This window comes from Piliocolobus tephrosceles, chromosome 7, assembly GCF_002776525.5.
Source record: "Piliocolobus tephrosceles isolate RC106 chromosome 7, ASM277652v3, whole genome shotgun sequence".
Taxonomy (NCBI): Eukaryota; Metazoa; Chordata; class Mammalia; order Primates; family Cercopithecidae; genus Piliocolobus; species Piliocolobus tephrosceles.
This window is the reverse complement of record NC_045440.1, coordinates 71,342,468-71,368,906: the sequence shown is the minus strand read 5'-3', so window position 1 is coordinate 71,368,906 and position 26,439 is coordinate 71,342,468. Positions and strand designations below refer to the sequence as shown.

The following is a 26,439-nucleotide window of genomic DNA, read 5'->3' as shown; positions in this document are numbered from 1 at the left end:
TCATTGATATAGATAACCAGTTACTTTGGTTTCGGTAGCAGATTTTGACTTGAAAAACTAAATAATGACTGTCTCTACCTCATTTAATTGTGTACCATTTTGCTTTTTTGGTCTCTTATCTATAATCTATCCATTACTCCCCTTTGAGATTAAGTTTTCTAAAACTCTGCTTTCATTCCTCCCTCAACTTTTCCATGTCTTATAAATTGCCTCTTGGTTAAAGTCCTGGCCTAGTGTATTTTACAGCCCCATCTCCAAGTACTTCCCTATGCGGCCTTGCACTTCAGCCAGACGTCTCTAGCAGCACTTGTGATACTCTTTGTCTTTCTTTCTGTCCACGTCCTATATATGCTTTACAGCATAGAAGAATAAGCCACATTTAACTTTCCAAACCAAGCCAGCACACTTGTATGTCAGGTTTTGAAATTGTTGAAGCTTTGGGCATAAAAGCTGTGCATTGTCTTCTAAGATTTCTGAACTCTTATATTATTTGTCTCACATCCTAGTCTTGATTTGGAAATTTCCTGAGAGCAGAGGCCTGCATCTTCTACTTCTGAGTCTATGTTGAATTCATTCCTACAGTGTCTACTTCTATGTAACAGTATTTTACACATATTGAAACCTAAAAAAGACACATAATTAAGTCATAGAATTTTAGGGCTAGAAATAATTTGTAAAAGATTATCATCTATAATTGATAATACTGAGTCATAGAAATGTTGATTTTGATTAATAGTATCTTGAAATCATAGTATGGCTTGGAGAAGTCTTACTGTTTATCTGTGTTATTTTTATTTTAGTAGGATCTTTGTGATGGTTTTAACTTTGATTCTTTTTAAAGGAATAGCTTTAAAAATCCTTAGCACTTAGATATGTAATTGTTTTACTAAGAGAATTTTCAGACACTTTGAATAGTTCTACTTAATACGTGGAAACTGATGATCAAACATTTAAATTGAAACTGTTTGTACCTGTGAACTGGTTTTTACTAAAAGCTGGAGTACTGTGATTATTGGTCCCTCTGTGCAGTAACTGCAAAATCTATGTTATACTCTCAGCAGTCCTATTTATATATGTTATTGGTGTAACTATTACTCTGTTGGTAGTCTTTTCACTGTATCTGGAAATGCAGTCCACCTCCTGAGGAAAAAAGGAAAAAAATAATAGTACTTAATACTGTTATTCCCACAGAGCTTCAGAAATTGGCACAAAAGTTTTCACGTTAATCTCACAAATGCTGTTATTTTGAATTTATTTCAAAACAGTATTCAGTGTCTTTTCATGAAATGCAAGCTTAAACAAGGTCAGCGTTATAGAATAGGGAAATGAGAAGAATGGTCTTAGGAGTTTGTATTAAAGGAGATAGCTATGGTTGAAAGGAAAATCTGGGCTACTAGTAACTCGTATTTATTTCTAAAACAAGAATTTTTCCTCCCCCAAGGCCTGCTAGGGTGTTTTGAAGGTCATATGTAAAGTCAGACATGATCGGGTTGCTATTATCGTCCTTTAGGAGAACTGTAGAAGATTTCTGCTGTGCTGTGTCAGGAACAGGTTGCTGTGGATGATGAGAGTATCCTCATTGGCCACTATTATTCTGTATGAATCTTCTGCTTTTATGAACCTTTAGCACATCTAGGGGTAAATGGTGTGTTTTATTTCAGAGCTACGAGGTCAGAGTTTGGATGATATGCTGCCAAAGTGTGTGAACTGTGGCTACTGGAGTTCTGAGATCCCATCTTTGCCTAAAATCCGAATTCTAGAACAGTAAGCATTCAGTAAGCACTCCAAGCTTCCAAGTAACCTTTTTTTTTTTTTTTTTTTTTTTTTAAAAGCCAGTGGCTGCTTAATTTTATACAATGGTTTTCTTAATATTATAGATAAATACTTCTGCCGGCAATGGATATATAATTCTCCATTGAATTCTTAGGGAAAAAGCCAAATAAATAAAGAAAACCTTTTATATCAAAAGATATAATTTGTAAATTTGAGGTTTACAAATGATTTAAAAAATGATATACATATTTAAATATATATATTTTAAAATATATTTAATATATATTTAAAAATAAATATATTTAAAAATGATACATATTAAAATATATATTATATATAAACACATATATAATATATATATAAAAACTCTTCTCCCCTGCAAAGCCCCTGAGTATTAGATAAAATATTTTGGTCTTACCAAGTTGTGACTAAGGCATATTAAAGCCAGTTCACATGGAAACATTTAATAGCCTTTATATTACTAGTTCCTAGATTTATACCTATTTGTGTTAGATACTGTACAGAGCCTGCTAGAAAAGCTTTGTGAACCTGTGCTCTGTGTATTTTCCCCGTCTTTTAACAGTTGAGAACGTACTTTCACCAATTTGTGACCTTTTCTCAAATCCACATACTTCACTTTTGGGGTGCTACTTTTCCCCCTAGAATGTGGTCACAAGAACCTTGTGGTCATAGGAGGGCTCTCATGGGATCTTTGGAATTGGCCTAGATTCAGGCTTGGGTGCCCGAAATTGGTCTTGTGGCTTTTGAGGCTAGGCAGTGAACAGTGTTTGATGCTGGTAAGAGAAGCACATGTTCATGGCTTTGTTAACTTTTGTTTAAAGCTCTTTTCCCTGAGTTGCATGAGGTGCAGATTTAATAATTATGTTCATCTCTTGCTTATTTCATTATTTTCCCTCACTGTCTCTACCTTCTATCATTAAAATGAAGGTGTTTGTTGGGCTGGTGATTGTTAAGGGCCTGGCTTTCTTGCACCTGTGGTTTTGCTGGGTGATAATCTTCTTTCTGTGTTTTAAAATTTATCCTCTTCTTTCATTGTCATATTTACTCATTTCTTTCTCTTACTTTTTTCTCCCTTTTCATTGTGAAGGAAAACGTAGAGCAGTGTTTTCTGTTCTTCTGCCACCAGCAATGGCTTTTATAGGCAGAAAGAACATTGATGTCTCTAGTGTGGAACACTTATAAGGCATTTAAAAAACATTTATGTCTGTGGTTGGGCGCGGTGTCTCACACCTGTAATCCCAGCACTTGGGGAGGCCGAGGCGAGCAGATCACGAGGTCAGGAGATCGAGACCATCCTGACTAACACAGTGAAACCCTGTCTCTACTAAAAATACAAAAAATTAGCTGGGCGTGGTGGCGGGTGCTGGTAGTCCCAGCTACTCAGGAGGCTGAGGCAGGAGAATGGCAGGAACCTGGGAGGTGGAGCTTGCAGTGAGCCGAGATCACACCACTGCACTCCAGCCTGGGCGACAGAGCGAGACTCTGTGTCAAAAAACAAACAAACAAAAAAAAACAACAAAAATAAACCATTTATGTCTGTAATTGGAAAAGGGCACCATAGGAGAATATGAGCTTTAATCATTAACATTCTAGAAGTGAATGAGATGAGAGTATTTTCTCCTGAAAGAATACCTATGGTCTATTTGAAGTTTAGGCTGAAAAAGAGTAGTATGCTGTATAATTTGGTTCAGAATTAGATGATTTAGAGACTACATAGATAATCAGAGAAGGAAGAAAACTTTGGCTGTATGTAGATTCCTTGTTTTTAATGAGAATAGGACTTCTTTCTCTGGGCATATTATTTATGGTTGTCATACCTTTTTTTGTTGTGTTTGTTTGTTTGGATTTTTTTTTTTTTTTTTTTTTTTGAGACAGAGTCTCGCTCTGTTGCCCAGGCTGGAGTGCAGTGGTGTGATCATGGCTCACTACAGTCTCGACCTCGCAGGCTTAATCTATTCTCCCACCTCAACCTCCCTTGTAGCTGAGGCTACAGGTGTGCCAACATGCCCAACTAATTTTTGTGTTTTTTTGTAGAGATAGGGTTTCATCATGGTGCCCAGGCTGGTCTCAAACACCTGAATTCAAGTGATGCACCCTCCTTGGCCTCCCGAAATGTTGGGATTACAGACATGAGCCACTGAGCCCAGACATAATGTGTTCTAAAGAGTTGGCACTTCATAAGAATTCATTGGATTGAAGTGAATATATTTTTTCCAAATTTCTTAACCAGATCACTCGGCCATTGTAAGACTCTCGTAGACTTGAAGAAACACTTGCAACCACGAAATAGTAATCCCTACCACAGAATTCCTATGCTGATGTGCACAGACTGGAAAAAAAACCCAAAAACACCTTTTTACTTTATAGAACTGATCTGGTGGTTATTGAATAGATTACTTTGCTCCTGAAATTTGCTAGTTTTTTTTTAAGTATTGGGAGATGGAATAATGTAGTGGTCAAGAGAGACTGTGTTGGATGCATTTGGTTTTGAGTCTTTTCCATTTATGGCCCTGTGACCATAATCATCTGTGGGATTACCATACTAGCTTAAGAATTCTCATGTTCATTTTTCATTGCTCAGAGTACACTAAAATAATAACAGTTATTAGCATTTTTACACTTCACCATTAATGGACTTCATTACGCATCATCTGATTTAGTTCTGCAAGGTTCCTTGACGCTGTGTTTCTTACTGTTTTCAGTTTGCCACATTTTCTCTTCAAAAACATTGCATTTTGGCCGGGCGCGGTGGCTCAAGCCTGTAATCCGAGCACTTTGGGAGGCCGAGACAGGCGGATCATGAGGTCAGGAGATCGAGACCATCCTGGCTAACACGGTGAAACCCCGTCTCTACTAAAATACAAAAAACTAGCCGGGCGAGCTGGCGGATGCCTGTAGTCCCACCTACTCGGGAGGCTGAGGCAGGAGAATGGTGTGAACCCAGGAGGCAGAGCTTGCAGTGAGCTGAGATCCGGCCACTGCACTCCAGCCTGGGCGACAGAGCTCGACTCCGTCTCAAAAAAAAAAAAAAAAAAAATTGCATTTTTCTGAAAAAGTCAGAGCTGGTGTTACCGTCAAATGAAACAGTTGACTAAACATTTTCCCCAAGTATTATTTTTTTTATGCTTTTTCATACACCTTTTCTTCCTTTTCTCCACTTTCCACTTACTGTATTTGAAGAATGAATGTTGTAGCTTTGCTTTCAGATATGACATTTCCTTTTTTTTCAGTTCTAAATGCAAAAGTCAAAAGTTTTAAGCCATAGCCCCTGTCTTTGGTGTTGGGATTAACAACTAAGCTAATGCTCCCTCTATCCATATTTTTCCTGGTTGTAGAGACTTCGGTTACATCTACTTTCAGTTGTCTTTGTAACTGGAGACTGTGTCCCATAAAGCAGCAATCTTTCTCTTCAGCATTTTTTTTTTTTTTTGCCATTCTTTGAGTCTTCTCTATTTGTGTGGTTTTTTTCATTGTTGTATCTCACCTTTGTTGCATATAGCATTCAAGTTGTGGGAATAGCAGTTTTATAATAGCATAAAGAGGGGTTTTGTTTCCCGTACACTCTTTGAGAATGGTCGGCATCTTCTTGACCTTAAATTGAGGGCTTTTAAAAAAAAATTAATTTACATACAGTAAAATCCATCTTCTTAAATGTGTAATTCTGTAAGTTTTGGCTAATGTATGTAGACAAGTGTATATAGTCAGAAATGTTACTCTGCTGCTTTTTGGTCAGTGCCAACCCTACCCTCAGTTCCTGGCAACCACTGAGCTGTTTTCTCTTTCCGTAGTTTTGCCTTTTCTAAAATGCCATTAAATACAATCCTACAGTTTTTTGAGTCTGGCTATTGGGTGTATGAGTAGTTTATTCCTTTTTATTGCTGATAGTATTTCATAGTGTGGTTGTATCACAGTTTATTCACATATAAAAGAAGTTTGGGTTGTTTCCAGTTTCTAGCAATTATGAATAAAGCTGCTATAAACTTTTGCCTACAAATTTATGAATATAAATTTTCATTTCACATAGGTAAATATCTAGGAGTGGGCTTACTAGATTGTGTGGTAAGTTTAAACTTGTTTACTTTATTATTATATATATATTTTTTAAAAAGACAGAGTCTTACTCTGTTGCCCACAGCTGGAATGCAGTGGCAGGATCACAGTTCACTGCAGCCTCTACCTCCCCGGGCTCAGGTAATGCTCCCACCTCAGCCCTCCCAAGTAGCTGGGACTCTAAGCATGCATCACTACGCCTGACTAATTTTTGTGGGTTTCTTTTGTAGCGATGGGGTTTTGCCATGTTGCCCAGGCTGGCCTCATTCCTGGGCTTAAACAATCCTCCCACCTTGGCCTCCCAAGGTGCTAGGATTTCAGGTGTGAGCCACTGTACTCAGCAAGCTTATTTACTTGTAAACTTAACTTGTTAAACATAAACTATAAGAAACTGCCAGATAGTTTTCCAAAGTAGCTATGCCATTGTGCATTCCCACCAGCAGTGTGTAAGAATTTCAGTCGCTCTGTAACCTCACCAGCACTTGATATTGCCAAGTTTTTTCTTCTTTTAACCATTCTGATAGGTGTATAGTGGGATATATAATTGTGAGTTTTGTTTTCTTGATAACTAATGATATTGAGCTTGCTTTTGTGAGCTTATCTGCCATCTGTATATCTGCTAAAATCTTTTGCACATTAAAAAAACCTTTTTTTATTGAGTTTTGAGAGTTCCTTATATTTTCTGATCAGAAGTCTTTTATCAGATACGCGATTTGTGAGTATTTTCTCCCAGTTTTTGGCCTGTCTTTTCATTTATCAATTAGTCTTTGATGAATTGTTCTGAGCACTGATTTTATACTATATGGAAAAAGGTTTTTAAAAAGTCCATCTAAATATGTCTATATGCATTAATGTAGACATACGGTTTTTATTATCCTTTTTTCTTGTTTTCCCTCTATTGTTTGACTTTGCCTTTCCATATTCTCCCCTTTGCTCACATAAACACATATTTTCCTTATTTATTTTAAAATTAGGTCCTTTAGTGCAATACAGTAAATATCTATGCCCCAAAAAATCAATCTTGTCACATCGATGTTTAACGGACTTTGAAACAATGCAGCTGTAAAGAGGAAATGAATTCTGTTCTCTGTCAAAATTGTAAAGGACTGCTTGTTTTAACAGCTACTGAAGATGGAAGCATTTATACCACGGCCATACGGCTTGTCAAAACTAGATATGTTCCTGTGTTTAAAATATTTGGGATTTTCCAAAAGTTACCATTTCCTCTTGATCCTTCCTAAGGAGTACTAGGTTTCTGATTACAGTTAACCCCTACTTCACTGTTAAACTGTCTCTGAATAGACTTAAAATATTAGCCCATTTAGATAAATGATTGGACATCATAAGTATTGGCATTCCATTTTGGACATTTAGAAATGTGTTTACATATAATTGGATTATTTCAGATTTCTCTATTAATGGAACAGGTTGGTTCTAAGTTCTGTAAAAATAGATTTTTAGGGAAAGCTGAAGACAACATACTCCTTTTGAATAATGGTAGGAGATAATATATGTCAATGTCCTCATTTTCACTCATATTAAAGAGTTAGAATATGTAAACATCTAAAATGAATTAATATTTCATACATGTATTTTTTTCATTCAATCTTTTTTTTTTTTTTTTGAGATGAAATTTTGTTCTTGTCACTCAGACTGGAGTGCAGTGGCATGATCTCAGCCCACTGAAGTGAGCCTCCTGGGTTCGAGTGATTCTCCTGCCTCAGCCTCCCGGGAGGCGTAGCTGGGATTACAGGAACCCACAATCACGCCTGGCTAATTTTTTGTATTTTTAGTAGAGTCGGGGTTTCACCGTGTTGGTCAGGCTGTTGTCAAATTTCTGATCTCCAGTAATCTGCTCACCTTTGCCACCCAAAGTGCTGGGATTACAGGTAAGAGTCACTGCGCCGAGCCCTCAATCTTTTTCATAAAGCTAAAATTTTTGTTGTAAATGTTTGCTCTGTAGAGACAATTTTGTTTTGAATAAGCTAGTGTTATAAAATGATGAGAGATTAAGATCAGGGTCATTTTATTTAACAATGCAAAGTTATTAGCAATGGTGGATATGGGCACAGAATTTTAATTTTATCTTAATTTTTAAATTTGATTTTTGATTTGGCCTTTTAAAAAAACAGCTTTTGCCGTTAAGCAGTGTGTTTGACCAGAGGCCACAATGAGATCAGTATTTTACAAATAACATTTTTTTTTTTTGGAGATGTGGAGTTTCTGCTCACTCTGTCACCCAGGCTGGAGTGCAGTGGCATGATCTTGGCCCACTGTAACCACCTCCTCCCAGATTCAAGCGATTCTCCTGCCTCAGCCTCCCGAGTAGCTGGGATTACAGGCATTGGCCACCACGCCTGGGTAATTTTTGTATTTTTAGTACAGACGTGGTTTCATCATGTTGGCCAGGCTGGTCTCTAACTTCTGACCTCAGGTGATCTGCCCACCTCAGCCTCCCAAAGTGCTGGGATGACAAGCATGAACCACCGCACCCGGCCTACAAATAACATTTGAAATGACAGATATATCATAGTCTTCTGTTTATGTGGAAATGAATGGTTTTGTGATAACTCTGGCTTTTAAACAGGTGTATTGCAAGAAACTCTCTTGGTGGGATGAAATAACCATGAACATAAAATCCTCCAGTGACCTCTTTTAAAATCTCCTGTACTGTAATTAACTGCCCTTTAAGTATAAGAGTTCTGTTTGTACTGCTAATTAAATTCATAGTTAAGACTTGCAGAACAGCATTTAATTTATGTGTTGTTTTGTCTTGGGACTTCACTAACTTGAAAGGTGATGAAGGTATAAATAGTGAATTTTCATTAAAATGTTCCAGAAAAATATGTGCTAAATTCTCAGATAATGACTAGCTTGTCTGAAAACTAAACATATGGCTAAAAGGGGCAAATCAACGGTTTTCTTGCTGTTTACTACAGTTTTATGTTAGGCTCTTTGATTTGCTCATTGATCCTGATTTGATTTTGGAGGCATTTAAAATGTACTAAAATTTGCTTGATTACTTATAAATTAGCTTAATTAGTATGGGCTTCTATAAATAAAAAATACTGCATTTGTTATAGTTAATTCGGAGTAGCGATAACTTCAGAATACTTGTGTCAAAGTTTTTGTGTCTGTTTCTCTTTCCTAAGGGATTGCAGCAAAACTTAGAGCCTAGGAAGAGACAGAGAAATAATTGAAGATGGAACTGGGAGAGATAGGCACTGCAGAATTAGGCAAGATGCAATGATCTACCTTCAAAGTAAAATTTTAGGGCAGGGTGTATATATTTGAAATGCAAGTAAAATGTAGAGTGATTACCTCAGTATTGATTAGGAGAAAAGAATTTGTCCTTTTACAGGCCAGTACAGGAGGGTATAAATCTCTATTAAGGAGTCTAAGACAAAGAGGATATTTAAAAAATTGAGGTGAAGTTGAGTTAATAATATAGAATTAAATAACATAGAATATAAAGCAAACAATTCATAGGAATTTAGTACATGCATAATATTTTGTAACCACCACCTCTCTCTAGTTCCTAAACATTTTATTATGGCAAAAGGAAACCTAGTATCCATTTAGCAGTTTTTCTTTATAATTTTCCCTTCAAGAGTCCCTGGCTACCACTAATCTGCATGTTGTCTATGAATTTACCTATTCTGGATATTTCATATAAATAGTATCATATTCTATTGTACCTTGTTTCTTTTTCTTAGCACAAATTTTCTAGGTGCGTTTATGTTGTAGCATATATCAGTTCTTTATTCCTTTCTATGTCTGAATAATATTCCATTATATGGATATACCACAGTTTGCTTACCTGTTCATTCACTGATAGACATTTGGGTTGTTGCTACCTTTTGGCTCTTTTGAACAGCTATCAGCGTGTGTACATGTATTTGTTTGACTATCTATCTACAGTTTTGGGTTTATACCTAGGAGTGGAATTGCTGGGTTATATGGTAATTCTGTGTTTAACTTCTTGAGGAAATGCCACACTGTTTCCCACAGCGGCTGCACCATTTTATATTCAGCAGTGTATGAGTTTTCTAATTTCTCTACATCCTCACCAACAGTTGTTATTAGCAATTTTTTTTCAAAAATTGTAATATAGCCATCCTAGGAAGTGTAAAGTGGTTATCTCATTGCAGTTTTGATTTAAATTTCCCTAGTGACCAATGATGTTGACATCTTTCATGGGCTTATTGGCTATTTGTATGTCCTCTAGAGAAATGTCTGTTCAAGTCCTTTACTCATTTTTTAATCGGTTTCTATTTATGTTGCTGAGTTGCAGTAGTTCTTTATTTTAGATACTAGACCCTTATCAACTATGATATACATATATTTTTTCTCCAATGCTATATGTCGTCTTTTCATTTTCTTCATAATGTCCCTTGAGGCACACATACTTTAAATTTTGATAAAGCTCGATTTATCCATTTTCGTTTGCTTTTGCTTTCAGTGCCAAGTCAGGGTTATAAAGATTTGGCCTGCTGTGTTTTCTTCTGAGAATTTTATGGTTTTAGTTTTTACATTTTGGTGGTTTAGCTATTTTAAATTAATTTGTTATATATGGAATGAGGTGGGGGTTCAATTTCATTTTTTTGCATGTGGATATCCTGTTGTCCCAGCATCACATGTTGAATAGACCATTGTTGCCCCACCGAATGCCCTTGACATCATTGTTGAAAATTAGTTTGCCATAGGTATGTATTTCTGGACTCTGCATTAAATTCCACTGATTTTTATATGTGTCCTTATGCCAGTACCACACTGTTTTTATTATGATAGCTTTGTAGTAGATTTTGAAAGCAAGAAATGTGAGTCCTTCAACTTTGTTCTTCTTTTTCAATATTGTTTTGGCTATTCAGGGCCTCTTATATTTTCATATGAATTTGAGGATTGGTTGGCTCTCCATTTCTATTAAAAAGGTCATTGAAATTTTGATAAGATTTGCATCTAATCTTTAGATCACTTTGGGTATTATTACCATCTTAACAGTATTTATTAAGTCTTCTAATGCATGAACAGAGGATAATTTCCCATTTATTTAAGTCTTTAATTCCTTTAGGAGTGTTTTGTAAGGTTTTGTTGTTGTTGTTCTGTTGTGTTTTGTTTTTTTGAGAATGAGTCTCGCTCTGTCACCCAGGCTGGAGTGCAGTGGCATGATCTCGGCTCACTGCAACCTCCGCCTCCCAGGTGCATGCGATTCTCCTGCCTCAGGCTCCTGAGTAGCTGGGATCACTGGTGGACGCTACCATGCCCAGCTAATTTTTGTATTTTTAGTAGAGATGGGATTTCACCATGTTGCCCAGGCTGGTGTTGAACTCCTGACTTCTGGTGATCCACTCGCCTTGGCCTCCCAAAGTGCTCGGATTACAGGTGTGATCCCTTTTTAAGACTAGTCAAGTAAAGCAGTGAGAGTGGAGAAGAAACAAATAAATCTGTAAATGGTTGTGATCAGTTAGTTGTAAACACCACTGCACTCTGGCCAGCCGTGTTTTGTAGTTTTCAGTGTTAAAAAAAGAAAAGAAACCATTATGGAAAACAGTATGGCGATTCCTCAAGGATCTAGAACTAGATGTACCATATGACCCAGCCATCCCACTACTGGGTATATACCCAAAGGATTATAAATTATGCTACTACAAAGACACATGCACACGTATGTTTATTGCGGCACTATTCACAATAGCAAAGACTTGGAATCAACCCAAATGTCCATCAGTGACAGACTGGATTAAGAAAATGTGGCACATATACACCATGGAATACTATGCAGCCATAAAAAAGGATGAGTTTGCGTCCTTTGTAGAGACATGGATGCAGCTGGAAACCATCATTCTTAGCAAATTATCACAAGAAGAGAAAACCAAACACCGCATGTTCTCACTCATAGGTGGGAACTGAACAATGAGCTCACTTGGACTCGGGAAGGGGAACATCACACAATGGGGCCTATCATGGGGAGGGGGGAGGGGGGAGGGATTGCATTGGGGAGTTATACCTGATATAAATGATGAATTGATGGGTGCTGACGAGTTGATGGGTGCAGCACACCAACATGGCACATGTATACATATGTAACCTGCACGTTATGCGTTATGCACATGTACCCTAGAACTTAAAGTATAATAAAAAAAAAAAAAAAAAAGAAAAAAAAAAATAAAAAAAAAAAAAAAGAAAAGAAAAGAAAAAAAAATCTTTTGCTTCTTTGGCTAAATTGATTCCTAGGTGTATTTTATTCTTTTGGATGCTATGGTAAATGGAATTGTTTTCTTAATTTTTTTTGTATTGTTCATTGCTGGCATATAGAGACACAACTGGTTTTTGTGTGTTGCTTTTGCACCCTGGTAGAGGGGGACATTTCAAATAAATTTTGAAGACTAGAATTTGATAGCTAAAATAATGTGGGAGGAGTATGTTTCAAGCAGAGGGAATTCCCATTGAGCAAGCATTTGTTAAACTGCTACCTTCATGTATGGGTACTGGAGGAAACAAAGATTTATCAAACATAGAAGCTACCCTCAAAGAACTATATTAGGGAAAATAACCATATATAATAACTCTAACAGGAAACAGATTATGAGACACGAAATGCAGGGAGAAGGCCAAGAAAAGATGACTTTAATCTAGATTAATGATGTTCCCTGTTATGTAAAAACAACTAGTCTTTTTAGTCATGCCATCAAATATTTTGGTAGCTAAATGACAGAATGAATGTGAAAATACCTTTTGAGGTAAAGCATTATGGCAGTGTACATACTGTCAAAGCATTATGGCAGTGTTGTAAGGTGAAGTTACTTCTCCTCTGCTGTGGTTTTTATGTCATCAGTCTGGGTAGCAGTCAACTAATAGGAAAAGCATTCTGCTTTTAGGGATGTTTACTAGTTTTAAAGGGTTAATCAGGAATATCAGGAATTTGTGATCTGCTTGCTTTTTAGGAAAAAAGATTTATTTGTAACTATTAAACACACCTTTAGAATTAAAATATGTAGTGTTTGAAACTTTCTAGCCTTTATTCTCCACTTGTCCTTTTTTAAAATCGTTGGTTCAATAGTTTCTATAACAATTTATCATAATTCATGATTCCTTAGGAATACGGCTCTTAGAGCTATGTGCCTGTCCTGCTGTAGAATGACTAGTGGAGTGATTTTACTTGTTTTTGCTGCAGGGATATTTATTGGGAAGAAAAAAGCAATCAACTCTTTTTTTTTTTTGTATCATTTACAGACATTGGGTCTCACAATGTTGCCCAGGCTGGTCTTGAACTCCTGGACTCAGGCCATATGCCTGCCTCGGCTTCCTAGTGTTGGGATTATGGGCATGAGCCGCTGAACCTGGTTGTGATCAACTTTTTATAAGGGAGATATGGATTGTAAAATCATCTCCCCATAGTCCTTCTAAATTCTAAGATGGCAGGTAAAAATTATTATTATAATTGCATGTTTAATCGGAGAAGTATGAAAATACTTGTGTAGCCCTTGTATAGACAATAGTTCCATTTAAATGTAGTATCCCTCTACTTCTACTGGAGATAACCATTTAGTCTCCAACTTTATTAGATTAAGTTTTATGTAATATATAAGTAGAAGTATGAAAAAATGATTTCCTAGAATGAGGATGGCAAATTTAAGTTCCTATTCTGTCTTTAGCTGTGCAGCATGTCCATAACAGATATACTAATGAATTTTAACTTTTCTTTTGAAATTTGGACATGGCCTTAAAAGCTTTCTTAGCTGAGGGCTTTAGGTAGTATTTTGGAATTTGTAGGTAACAGGAAACTATTTGCATCTCTTAGAGCAGGGGTGTCCAATCTTTTGGCTTCCCTGGGCCACATTGAAAGAAGAATTGTCTTGGGCCACACATAAACTGTGCTAACACGATAGCCGATGAGGAAAAAAAAAAAAAAAAAGAAGAAGAAGAAAAGAAAAACAGCAAAAAAATCTCATGACATTTGAAGAAAGTTTATGAGTTTGTGTTGGGCTACATTCAAAGCCATCCTGGGCCATGGGCTGGACAAGCTTGTCTAAGAGAATACAGGTTCCATGAGGATAGTTTTCACCCTTCTCATTTTATTGATCACACTGTATCCTCAGTGCCTAGAATAGTGTCTGGCACATGTAGGCTCAGTATCAAAGTAAAGAGTGGAAATCTTTCTTAGAAGGTGTTTGGGAGATATTCTGGCTTGAAGGACTCTTAACTTTGTTTCCTTTGTTTCGGAGTCAGAATCTGTTCCCCTTTAGGTGGGTGTTTGTGTGTTTTTATTAGCTTAGGTCAGCACGGTCTTCTGGTTTTGAATATACTTCTGTGTTCTTCATACATGAGCATGGCTGATCTGGCCATGTGCCATATGGTCAACATAGTAAGAGAGATAGAACTACATTTGATAACTTGATCAGCTTTCATTTCGCCATATATAGCTTGGTTTGGTTGAATTTGCGTTTAAAATATTGTACAGAGTGTGCTAATTACTGCAGTGTCAAAGTGGATTAGACAGCTGATAGAGCAAACTTTCGAGGACCAACATCTGTGCCAAACCACCTTTAATTACAGTAGGCTTCGATAGTCTTAATTTTTCCCATAAATAAGTTCATTATATTGGTACTATTCACATCTCAGAGAATAATAAACTATCAGCTTTTTCGCAGTCTATGCAGTCTATGCCCTATAAGAATAAATGTCTTTTCCCATTCTTGCTTAAGTAAAGTTCTGCTGTTTTTTTCAAAATTGTTATTTTGCAAACATATTTTTCATAGAATTCCTTAGCATTAAGTAGATGCTTGTTTTAAGTATCATTAATATTAAACTCTTAATATTAGTTCATCTAAGAGATATGAGTATTTTCCCAGTAGATACCATTGTCAAGAGACTTGGAGATTAGAAACGTATTCTTAAATTCCTTCAGAGATGAAGGCCAGGTGTCTCTAGTTCCTGGCCCATTGGGTTAGGACTATGTTTCACATTTTCATATGAGTTTCAGATTATAGAATAGTTATTCTGTGCTAAGAAAGCATATTTTCAAAGCATATGTTTTCTAGAGAATGTTTGCTGCTGCCTTAAAGTAGAAGAATGCATACTCCTGAATTCTACCTTAGAACTATCTTCGGGGAAATCTGTGTGAGAAGGTGCAGACTTTTCATTTATTTGTAGTTGAATATGAATTTTTCCTTTGAGATAACTTAAGCCACATCAACAAAACATCAAAATAAATAGTGATAAAATTCAGTCAGATTTATGATTTAGTATTTTAAAAGATCACATGGTTACATAGTGGTGATTTTTAAAAATAACCATTTAAACCACTTTTATAAATACAGTTCAAACAATGCCATAACGATATAAGAAAAGATAAGAATGACATAGGTTTTCATATTATTGGTGATGCTCTGTAATAGGTTTGGAATTACAACTGAAACCTTCTTGGTCATACCCTTGGGAGAAGGTAGATTGTGCAAATAGAGAGCAGTTCCTTTTTTTAAAGGAGAAATAGTTTCATTTGATAGTTACAACAACTCCGATGGATTCCAGAGCTAAGGTTTTGGCATTCATCTCATGCAATTAAGGAGATTAAGAATGGAACTGATTTTCAAGTAGTTTTATTGGATAAATTATATTACCATATTTAGCAGTTTATAAGGGTCAGTGTATTTATAAGACATATCTAAAGGTCTTAATGGGGAGTTAAAATGTATATACAGGAAACAATTCTAGGACACTGCGCAAGCTTACATAATCAAGTGTACTTAAATCGTATAGGCCAAACCATAATTATCTTAGAATTTAGATATGGGAGATATCAGGGTTGGCCGTTGGTATTACTGGTATTGATATTTGGAAGGTATGGACGATGTGTCATGTAGTGGAAAGAGATTGAACTGACAGATAAGTAACAGGGTTCTAGTCCAAGTTTTACCGTTAAAGATGTGTATGACTTTGACCAAATCACTTAACTTTCTAAACCTTTAGTTTTTTTCATTTTTGAAATGAGTTTATATGGTCATTTTGATTTCTAAAGTCTCTTCTGTCTTTCCATCGAGTACGCTAAAAAAGATTTACCAGATAAAAACTTTTTTTTTTTTTTTTAAATAAAAAGTTAGCTTACAAACATAATGTTTGGCCAGGCATGGTGGCACACGCCTTTAATCCCAACGCTTTGGGAGGCTGAGGTGGGAAGATCATTTGAACCTGGGAAGTTGAGGCTTCATTGAGCGGTGATTGTGCCACTGCACGTCAGCCTGGGTGACAGAGGGAGACCCTGTCTCAAAAAAACAAAAACAAACAAATGTTTAAGGATAGTTTAAGTTTCTTCAAATATCTTAAGGTAGTTGGTTTTCCTAAAGAGGTTCCTTTAATGGTGATAGACTGTCACTGTGCTATGACTTTAAGCTAGATTGCAATAGTTATTTTGAGACGGAGTCTCGCTCTGTCGCCCAGGCTGGAGTGCAGTGGCCGGATCTCGGCTCACTGCAAGCTCCGCCTCCCGGGTTTACGCCATTCTCCTGCCTCAGCCTCCCAAGTAGCTGGGACTACAGGCGCCTGACACCTCGCCCGGCTAGTTTTTTGTATTTTTTAGTAGAGACGGGGTTTCACCGTGTTAGCCAGGATGGTCTCGATCTCCTGACCTCGTGATCCGCCCGTCTCGGCCTCCCAAAGTGCTGGGATTACAGGCTTGAGCCACCGCGCCCGGCCAAAAAAGAAATGTTTTTAAAGTAAAACTTGAGTTTGCGTTAATAGTTTGGCTCTAACAACCTAATATTTTCAAATTAGGAAAAGTTTGAAGCTCTCACAATTCAGCATTAAATATGAGAATGTACTAAAGCGTAGGGTGGTTTGAGGCACTGTATCTGTTATGCTACTACTAAGATAGTAGCAGAATAAGCTCTTACGGGTGTTATCTGCTGCCAGGATGACTAGATTGAATCAGAAGCAAAGTCAAGATTTCAGTTGGTTAACCTGTTTGATTTAGGACAATGTTTGTCAAATTGGGGAGTGTGACCTGTAAGTGGGTTGTAAAATTAATTTAGTGGATCATGACCAGCATTAAGAAAACTGTAATAGAAGAGAATAGAAAAGATGACAGTATGTTACATGCAGTAACAGTAATTACTTTTTTGTTGCAGTTGTTGTATGTATTGGTTCATGGTGTGAAATGTATTTCTTAACTACATGGTGTTTACTATGAGCACTTAGCACAGCTCATAGAACATTCAAGATAGTAGGTAGTCAATGAATGTTTAACTGTACTAAATTTAATTTAAACTTATATAGGAAAAAATGCACAAGTAATTTCAGAAAAGTTTTCTAACACAAAATGGCATTAGGAAAATGGGTAGAACTTTACATGTTGTGCTGGAATTATCTTGTTACATGCCTGTGACCTTCTTGGTCTGTGGGGACTTAGCTTTAATATCAGTATGCATGATGGAAGAGCCTGATTTTTAGAGTGAGAAAGACCTGCATTCTAATTTTGTCTCTTTACCCATATAAACTTTTGAACATTGAGCAATTTTTTTCAGCACTCTGAGCGCAAATTCTTCATTTAAAAAGGACTAAATAATAGCACTTACCTAATGATAGAGAGAGGGATCAATTCTAAACACCTAATACTTTGCCTGGAACATAGTAGATGCTTAATAAACATTCAATTAATTAAAAGGGTATAAAACATAATTGAATACTAGTATATATTTTAAAACACTGTTTTGAGTATCCAGGAAAAAATATGAAGTGTAAGAGTAATTAAATCACATGCATGAGTAGAAATTCCTTGTGATCTTTTGAAAAATTGAAAAAAGGCGTAATTGTAGAAGATTGCTTCCTTTAAAAACAAAAATTGCCCAGTTAGCGTAATATGCAAGATACAAACTAGAAATTAAGTGAGCCAAAACCAGAGTTAGTTACTTGAAAAGATTAAAAGTGAACCCATACTGGGTGTGGTGGCTCACACCTGTAGTCCTAACACCTTGGGAGGATGAGGCTTGAGCCAGGAGTTCGAGAACAGCCTGGACAAAATAGCAAGACTTCATCTCTACTTAAAAAAAAATTAGCTGGGGGTGGTGGTGTGTGCCTATAGTCCTAGCTACTCTGGAGGCTGAGGTCGAGGGATTGCTGGAGCCTAGGAATTCAATCTTGCAGTGAGCTATGATCTTGTCATTGCACTTCAGCCTGGGTGACAGAGCAAGACTGTCTTTAAAAAAAAAAAAAAAAGAAAAAGTGAACCCAAATAAATGCTCTCAAGTCAAGAAACCTAGATAAAGATTCATTAGTAATTATTGAAATTGGTTGATACTCATGTGTCAATTATATACTCAGGGATGAAAAAATAGGGGTATGTTTAGATGGAATCTTTATATAAATTTTCTTTTAGTATTAGAAGCAGACAAAACTTTAAAGAAGAGAATATCCTTGTTTTAATTAGCAAACAAGTACAATTAGTTGATAAAATGGTGTTCACTCAAGAGTTTTCAGAGAATTAATAGGTAGAGTTATGGAGTTGTTGGCTAAAATGTATAACCTGTTGCTCTTTATATCAATCATGTTCATATAAAGGTGGGTTGTCGGTATATGTTTACCGTGGTTTCAGTGTCCTCTCTAAAACTCATGTTGAAATTTAATTGCCATTGTGACAGTATTAAGAGGGATCATGAAGAGGTGATTAAGCCATGAGGGCTCTGCCCTCATGACTGGATTAATGTCATTATTGTGGAAGTGGGTTTGTTATTGCAACAATGGGTTGTTATAAAAGTGAGTTTAGCTGTCTCTTGCTCTCTCATGCTCTCTTGTCCTTCCACCTGCCGCCATGGGGTCATACAGCACAGAGGCCATCATCAGTTGCCAAGCATCTTGATATTGGATTTCCCTGCTTCCAGAATTGTGAAAAATAAATTGCTTCATAAATTACCCAGTCTGTGGTATTTTGTTATAGCAACACAAAATGAACTAAGACAATGTCCCATTATAAGAAAGTTTGTAGAGGACTTACAGATAACCATGGGTCAGCTTGTCTTGCTGTATTTTTAACACTCAGGAGTTTAGAATAAAACAAATTACTGAATTTGGTTTTGTAAACCAAAAACCTAAATGATTGGTATACTGGAGTTATTGAGGGGATTATGGAGTATGTTGAAGAGAAACAGTGAAAATAATTTATATAAGCTTTATAAAGTCTTTCAAAGTCCTAATCTGAAAGGAATAAAATCTTTTGTGTTACCATAGGATGGAGGAGAAATGTTTATTCATAGAATCACATTGATATTGTTAAGTAAACATCAGTTCTGAACTGTCACTCTTTAGAGGAAAAAGTGTATTATGTGGGTCCCCAAGTTGGGACCAATCTCATTTCACATTTTAATAAATGGTGTAAAAGAAGGTGTCTGTAGTCAATTTTCAGCTCTTTTGGATAGTGAAATATCCCAGGAAAAAACCTCGCTTCAGATAATGAGTGAGCAAAAAACTGAGTGAACTCATGTGAGATAGTTTTCAGTAGTATATTTGGGGAAAAAAAAATCACATGAATTATAATTATTAACCGAGGAGTCTTGAATTTAGTTTAAGTCAGGAAAAGAATCTGTAAGCTATAATAGATGATTATAGATACTGTGCTAAGAAGATCCACAGTGTGCTAGACATTTTTTGAGAGTATGGGAACAGTAAGTTATCTTGCCATTATTCAAAATCATACCTTATACACACCCAAGATAAATACTGTATGTTCTGTTAAATAAAAATAATGAAGTGTCTGGCTATGTAACAGTATACTAACAAATACTTATTCCTTGGGGCTTTTAATACTGAGGAGGAAGCGGAGGAGGAAGATGTAATTGAGGTTCTAAAATGGGACCTTGGATGAATTCCTCAAATTCCATCATGCTGGAATTGTGGGCAGAGTACAAGTGCTTCTAGGAATTTAATAAAAGTCAGTTTAAGATAAATATCTTGATTATCTATTTAGAGAGTAAGTTAGTGGAAATTAGTACCACAAGATGGGAGATAGACTGAACAAATTTTTTTTATGAAAATTAGATTCACAGATGATACATACATAATAGAATACTAAAGAAAATCTGAGATATTTAGAATGTATTTTTTCCTATTTGAAAAATGACATGAAGATCTTCATTTAGTGTCAGAATCTAGGATTTATGGAAAGCTTAGGAGTTCAAACTAGGGAAGTATAGTTGGTTGTGACTGGAGACCACTCAAAATGTATAGTGGGGTTATCAATACTTTTTATCAGGTGAAGGAAGAAGCTTCCTTCTATATGGAGTTTGCTAATAGTTTTTTTCTTCTCTAGTTTGCATCTGTTGACGTGATTATACAGTTTGGCTTTATTTATTAGGGGATCTCAGGTAAAAATTCATAGGATTTTTAAAATTTAACTTGAGATAATTTTGGTGACATACATTTCTTTAGAATATTACCCATATGTAAATTTGATAATGTCTGTTTCTCCTGTTTCTCTAGAATATTACCCATATATAAATTTTCAAATATTGGCATAAAGTTATTCATAATATTCTTTTTTATTGTGACAGCTCTGTATCTATGGCTGTAATTATGTCATTTTTCATGTGTGTATGTTTTTGGGTTTTTTTGCTTGATTTTCTTGACATCACATTTTAATAGTAGGGACTATACTGTTACTCATCATTTTACCTCAGATATAATACTCACACATCACAGGCTCCAGTGAACTTCCAATGAATGGAATAACCTTGACTTTAATTCTTCTGTTTCTGGCCATTCTTCTCTGTGTCCATTGCTAACTTTCCTTCCCCTTTCCCTCCCATCCCCCACCGCCATGCCGCCCACATTTTCAAATTTTGTCCTCTCTTCTATGCCAGTATGCCCTTTTTATTTAGTGATCTTATGCAATCCAAGCTTTGCCTTCTCTTATTTAGATAGCTCCCAAATTTATAACCTTAACCTGACCTTTCTTCTGAGCTTTAACTGCTGGCTTGATGTTTCTCCCTGGGTATCTTCTTGCTTCCGCCTTCAGTGCAGCACAACCAAAGTGAAACTCCTTACTTCCTTCCACCCAAACCAGTTCTTTCTCCAGATTTCCTGGTTTCTATTAATTGGCACTGCCACTCACCCAGGCTCAAAATGTCAGTCATTCTGAGACTCTTCTCTCTGATCTTACTTGTGCTCATCTGCAAAGCTGTACATTCTACCACTACAACCTCCCCATATGTATATATGACCTCCCTTTTCATCCCTTCAGCCATCACCTTTATTCAGACCCCACTGCTTTGTACCTGGAGTACTGTAACACCTCCTTGTCTGATTGAATCTAGTTCATCTGTTACACTGAAGTGAGATTAAATTTGCTGAATACAGTAATTTTGTACCACTCTTTAGCCCCAAATTATGTAGTTCTCCTCACAGCTACTAAAATAAGAACAGACTCTTTAGCTTTCCCAAGTCTTCCATAATAATGCCCAAATATACCCATCTTGACTTGTCTTTCCCTTACTACCTTACTGGCACCTGTATTCTAGCGTAAGTGTTTTATCTCTATTAAAGTTTCTGCTCAACTGTTTGCTCTTCAGGTAATGCCATTTCCCTTATCTCTGCCTGTTGAAAGGAAGCTTGTCAAGGGTAATCTCTTAGATTATTTGCTAGGCTTTATAACCCACAAAAGTATTCTATTTAGGGCACCTACCTCACTTTGTATTGTAGCCAATTGTGTACTTGCTTAATATTTCAGATTATAAGGCCCTGGGAGGTAGGAACTATTTTTTATTCAGCTCTTTCCTTTTTATTGCTTTAGTAAATGAGCATGGACAAGAAATATTGATGGAAAATAATTAAAATGATTACAGTTGTTTCTCATTTCCTTCAGTGAAATTTCCTATATGCTCTTCTTAAGAAGTTTAACTACTCCAATGCAAATTAACAATACAGAAGTCCAGTAAGTTTATCTATTTTAGAGATGTAGCTGCATGTGTACAAGTCATGTTCTTGGAGTGTTTTGTGTTACTTTTCTAACAGGTGCTATCTTACGGCATAATAAGGCTTCTGCTTGAAGTGAGACCAGAGACATTATAGTTGAGGCATTGATTGATTCTGCTGTAGCGGGGCTAGTTATATCTACCCCTCCACTTGTTCTGGATATTTAAAAATTTTTTTTGAGACAGGGTCTCACTTTGTTGCCCAGCTGGAGTACAGAGGTGCAATCACAGCTCATTGCAGCCTTGACCTCCCAGGCTTAAGTGATCCTCTTACCTCAGCCTCCCAGATAGCTGGGACCACAGACATATGTCACCATGCCCAGCTCATTTTTTAAATTTTTTTCTAAAGACGGAGTCTTGTTCTGTCGCCCAGGCTAGAGTGCAATGGGACGATCTCAGCTCACTGCAACCTCTGCCTCTTGGGTTCAGGTGAGTCTCCTGCCTCAGCCTCTTGAGTAGCTGCGATTACAGGCACCAGCCACCATGCCTGGCTAACTTTTGTATTTTTAGTAGAGACAGGGTTTCACCATGTTGGCCCGGCTGGTCTCGAACTCCTGATCTCAGGTGATCTGCCTGCCTCAGCCTCCCAAAGTGCTATGATTACAGGTGTGAGCCACCATGCCCGGCTGATTTTTTTTTAATTTTAGTGAAGACAGGGTTTCGCCGTGTTGCCTAGGCTAGCATTAGTATTTTAAATTTTAAGATAAATGTACATGTGTGTGAATTCAATGTGGATAAATTTAAGAAGTAAATCCCACTATCATATTTGTTCCTTAATCTGTAGAATGAAGATGATTGAAAGAGATTAAATTTTGTTCGCATTGAAGAAAACTGTTTTAGGCCAATTTAATGTGAATCTGCCATTATATTTTACATTGATGATATTGTCAATTATTAAAATGATGCCTTTATAGTTGAAAAGTCATGATTAACCTGTCCATTAGCCTGTCAGCAAACTGAACTAATGAAATTTCCTCACGATAAAAGATTCGGGAATACAGGGAACAGATGCATATGGAAATTACATTAAACGGTAATTTCTGTCGTTTACAAAAATTAGGTTTCTCTGCAGCCTAACAGGTTGAGTACTTGTTAGCTGCATATTGGTTCTCTAACTTCCACTCCTCGCTCCCTGCCTCCCTTCCACAGGTATTTTCGGTAATATGACGTAGGCACTAGGCTGAGAACTAGCAATGCATTGATGAATAATGTAGACTCAGAAGCTGCCTCATTGAGCATCCACTCAACTTCTTGGATATGTGTGATAAATGATGTTGTTTTGTAAAATAGTTTCTTATGACAATGTTTATCTTTTGAAAGGAAAAAGGCAGGCAACTCAAGTTCAGATTGATAGTCATTTCAATAATAATCAAAAGTTTAAGCTTCAGCAGGTATTTAAAAAAATTACTGAGCTCAGTGTAGATGTAGGCCTTAATCTGAATCCCTTTGCTTATCTCTGTCAATAGGGATGTTGTGAAAAGGAGAAGTAATAAATATTTAGCAAGCAGTTTGATATTTACACCCAGTGGCTGTAAACAGTTATTCAAAGCCATTGCATAGGTCAGGATGGCAGATTCAGTGGCTTGGCCAGGGCGACGGCTAGAAGAGCACCGTCTTTGCAGCTTCAAAGAAGAAGATGCATGTGAAATTATTCTACTCCTGATGAAACATTTTCTTATTAAATGCTTAGAGTTAGGATTTTGTCTGTAGATTTCTACACACTTCAAAACATCCTGAGAAATTCAAGTCCTGTTTGTGAACACCAGCAAGTTGATTATTTCTTGATTAGGATATTTTAACATACAATACTATAGATTCTAATTCCACTTAGTAAAGAGAGCTCCCTGACAAGGCCTGGAAAAGTCATTTTGTGAGACTACAACAATCACAGCCATTCATTGTATTTGGAGACAAGTATTGGGGCTAGGGTGGGAGTTGCTGTTTGGTGTACTGGGAAGATTGTTGGACATGGGACCCTGGTTCTAGATGCCTTCTAGCCTCAGCTCTGCTTCTGCTGGCTGACCGCCTGAACTCAAATCATGTTTTCCTCTATCCTTGGGCATTGTTTGATTTTAGGCAAATCACTTAGCATCATTTTGCCTAAATTACTTAAACATTTTTGAGGGTGTTGGACTAGATGCTCTTTCAGATCATGTCCAATTAAAAAAATCTGTGATTTGTAGAGCAACAGTAGCAGAAAAATACTAGGCAAAATAAGTTGATGAGAACTATTTAGTGCTTGTGCAGCATTTAGGATTTTATGGCTAAAACAAGTCTAAATTATGAGTGATTCATCATTTTAATAGGATTTTACAAGGTACTTGGAGTGGGTCCAAGCATTATATGTATTTCTTTCAGAAGTCAAGGTTTCATTACTAACTGCTGCTGTTGTTTTTGTAATCCCTCAGACCCCTTGTAAAGAGAGAAGATAGTACATATTGGGTCAGTTGTTGAGTGGATGTGCTGTTAATCCTGTGGAAAAAATTACATGTCTTTGAAAATGCTTTGAACTTTTATCTGGCTGAAAAAATTACATTTCTAAATTTGAAGACAACTGTGAGCAGAGAAAAACTTTATGAATCATGCATGATATATTTACAAATTATTTGAAAAAACTGTCTGTTAAGGTCTTTGGCATGATTGTTTACCTCTAGAGTCCCATATGTCACACATTGCCTGCTTACCCCTGGGGAGTAACCATATTGCATTATTTGTGATCCTTTGGAGTTGTATGAAGGATAATTTAACTTTTCAGATGTGGTTAATATACAGGCCCTCATTCCTAACTATTAACATACATGGCATGACAGGCTTAAATGTTTCCAAGCGTGATTGAGGAACTTGGACATTAAATTACTCTTAGATTATCTTGACCACTGTAATTTACTACAGAACTGCAGTTTGGGCGTCAACACTTGAAGAGAGTATGTTAACATGAACTCCACTTGAGACACATTTTACATTAAATAAATTGTCATCTTGAGACAGTTAAGTGTTTATTATTTTTTAAAAATACAGTTTAGAACTCTTGTCTTTTGAGTGCTTGAAGCTTTGTTAATAAGCAGGCCTTGATTTACATAATCCTGACTGATGTTGTGAGATATTTACTGTAGCTGGAGCATTCTCTCTCCTGCTCATGGAACTTTCCTCCCCCCAGTCTTGCTTTTATCCCTGTCCTAGTCCAGAGAAGCCATCTATCTTTCATCCACTTCACAAAATAGAGTCTCATTTTCCTCCAGAAACAGCTCACCATTAATCAGTGCATAAGAGGGCCCATTTAATACTGCTGCTGTTGTTTGCAGCAAAAATCCTTAAAGATCTAGAGGGTTTGCTATTAATGGAGACATAAGAGAGGCTGTGTTCTGTTTTGTAGCGAACCAGAGGAGAAGCAGATGAGGTGGGCAGAGGTAGCAAATGAGGTGAATTGAAAGAAAGGCGGAAGGCTGGCTTGGGCCGAGAACTGCTTGCTGTTATAGCTCTGTGGGCTGCTGCCCCGCACTCACTGTTCCTTAACCATGGCTATCTTCTCTCAAGCTTAGTACCTACCCTCAAACTTCCAGTCCCCATCTGGTCTTCAGCCATTCTGAAACCTTCCCCACCTCTTGACCTCATTCAGTGGGAGGCACTGCCCCACTGCAGCAAGGTACAGAGTCGATGGATTCCTGATGCCCCCTAATTGGAATTCTGAGTTTTCTCATGGAAATGTTTGTACTGATGCCAGTTAGTTCTTATAGAACTGTGAGTGTACTGTAGTGCTATACAGATAGAATATGTGGGTTTAAAAGGCTTTTGTTGCTGGTCATAGAATATATAGATTAAAAAGGCTTTTGTTGCTGGTCTGGGGCAACCTAATAATCATTTATGACATTGTTCACATGAGTGTCCCAGGTTCTAAACAGTCAACCTAAAGTGGATTTTTGAAACACATTTTTCTAGGAAGATTGTATTTTCCCATGGAACTCATGTTCAATTGTCTTCTCTCTCACTTTTTTTTTTTTTTTTTGAGACAGAGTCTTGCTTCATCACCCATGCTAGAGTGCAGTGGTGTGATGTTGGCTCACTGCAACATCTACCTCCCGGGTTCAAGCGATTCTCCTGCCTCAGCCCCCTCAGTAGCTGGGATTACAGGCACCCGCCACCATGCCTGGCTAATGTTTGTATTTTTAGTAGAGATGGGGTTTCACCATGTTGGCCAGGCTGGTCTCGAACTCTCCTGACCTCAAGTGATCTGCCTGCCTCGGCCTCCCAAAGTTCTGGGATTACAGGCATGAACCCCCATGCCCGGCCTTCACTTTTTCTTAACCCTGAATTAGAATGAAAGTTTCAGGTGATACTTAGATCCGTAATGAAAGAGAAAGTAGGGATCTTTTGTTCTTAGAATTTCAAGTTGGTCCCCCATTTTAAAGTGCTATAAATAATCACTGATTATTTGATTTTTTTTGGATCAACTTTGAAATGGTACTGGTGTGGAAAGGTTCATCTATTATTTTAGTTTTTTGTGACCTTCTAAGAAGGATTTTATATATGACAGGATGGAACTTAAGAACCTGAAAAGGCATAAGTAGAAATTTTGCACTGATTTCATTTATTAGAATGCAAGTTTTTAAAGGAATATTTGATCTAAGGGTTTGAATAAATT

General features: G+C 36.8%; 1 protein-coding gene across 9 annotated transcripts in view; it reads left to right on the top strand.

Annotated features, from left to right (window-relative positions):
* NCOA2 (nuclear receptor coactivator 2) overlaps nucleotides 1–26,439 on the top strand; it is a 298,233-nt gene that overhangs the window by 38,187 nt on the left and 233,607 nt on the right. Inside the window, exon 1 of one of the 9 annotated variants that reach the window (XM_023184077.2) lies at nucleotides 1,757–1,775. The exons of the other annotated variants lie outside the window; for them this stretch is intronic. The gene's annotated coding sequence lies outside the window, so the exon portion shown is untranslated. Of the gene's footprint in view, nucleotides 1–1,756; nucleotides 1,776–26,439 lie in introns of those variants that run through there. 9 annotated transcript variants of the gene reach the window in all.